Consider the following 1,588-nt stretch of genomic DNA (forward strand, 5'->3'; position numbering starts at 1 on the left):
TGGATCATCTGTTGCTCCATTACCTTCAATACGTCATTCTTCGAACGAACATCACAAGGATTGTGTGACAGCAAGGAGAATTACTAACGAGATCCTAGAAGTAGAAAGGGTTGATGACAGGTGGACAAATGGTTTACTGTAAAGCTCAGCGCAACATCCATGGAATTTCAGTTTCTTGGTAAGTGTTACTGCGTCAGTGCGGTGAGGTTTACGAGGTTCCCTGTTTCTTAATATAGAATTTGGGAGTTGTACTTCATCTCGATATTTTAACTTAGCATTGTTGTATTAGTAGATTCCCATAAAAAAAAAACACATCAAACGGATTGAGTGATTTGTTTCTTGCCAAGAGATTTTATTAGGGACTTTAAGCAGTCAGGACGGCAACGCCACGGAAGACGTCGATTAAAAAATGAGTTTCTTCGTTTAGCTGGAATTTCGAAAATGGCTGCATGTGTTTACCGTCTCATAGTGCGCCAGACCTCAAACTCAACATATCACATAAAAGTTGCGTTGAGTTCCAAATGTAAATTAAAATAATTTGCCGCCGCGGTTTCGCTTCGCAGACGAAGCAAATTTTGGTGATTTCACGTTGTTGTTTTGCAAAGGAGCCGTCGTGGTTTGCTTAAAGTCCCTATTCTCTTGGTTTCGCGGATTGACTGATGACCTGAAATACTGCAAAACCGCCTCCCGGTTAGCTTAATGGATAGACCGCTGGACTGTTGTGCGGGAGGTCGAGGGTTCGAGCCCCGGCCGGACCAACACTCAAGGTCTAAAAATGACAGAAGAATTTGCTACCTTTCTATAACATCAACAAATGGTTAGATATTCTAGTCTTCTCGGATAGGGACGAATAAATGGAGGTCCCGTCTCCTGCAGGGTTGGGGTAGGAGACGTTAATTTCCCACACACGAGATTACTGTGTGATGGATGTCCTTTCCTGGGGTGGGATGGGTGGGAAGGTGAGATCGATAGACTGAAGCGGCTGCCAGAGGCGCCTGATATGCTGACGTCTGTTCTCAACCTTACACTGCACCCGTGATTCAGCCTCTGGGCTGCAAGTGGTCAGATATAAACTATATTCATATATTCAAAAGTATCAGAATGGCTAATAGTGATGCAGAACTGGCCATGGTCGTTTAGAAGGCAAATTTGATACCCCTTTAACACTGAGAGAAACCAGTCATTATTTATAGCTGGGCGAGGGGGGTCGCATTCTTTTTGGGGGTAGGGCACATGATTTTCATTGGGAACGGAGAGTGATCACTCGTCTCCACAGAGTATAAAGGGAGGGGGGACCATTAAAAACTGCATGTCAGGGTGATAATAAGATTAAAGAGTTCGAAAGGAGGATCACGTGGATTATATTAAACACAACCGGTATCCTCAAACCCCCCAGCCCTCAGGCGAAAGATGACCAGTTGACCAATGACCAGTTGACCGGTAATATGGCTAAGTTTTGGATGAGGGAGGTAGGGTTCGAAGAAAGGAAATAGTTTTTTCTTCAGGCGGTAAACAAATCTTAACCGGAGAAAAACTATGAGCCCTTGAAGCTTTATATCAGATTTTCTTCCTAAGTTTTGCTACCGTT

This window comes from Stylophora pistillata, chromosome 1, assembly GCF_964205215.1.
Source record: "Stylophora pistillata chromosome 1, jaStyPist1.2, whole genome shotgun sequence".
Taxonomy (NCBI): Eukaryota; Metazoa; Cnidaria; class Anthozoa; order Scleractinia; family Pocilloporidae; genus Stylophora; species Stylophora pistillata.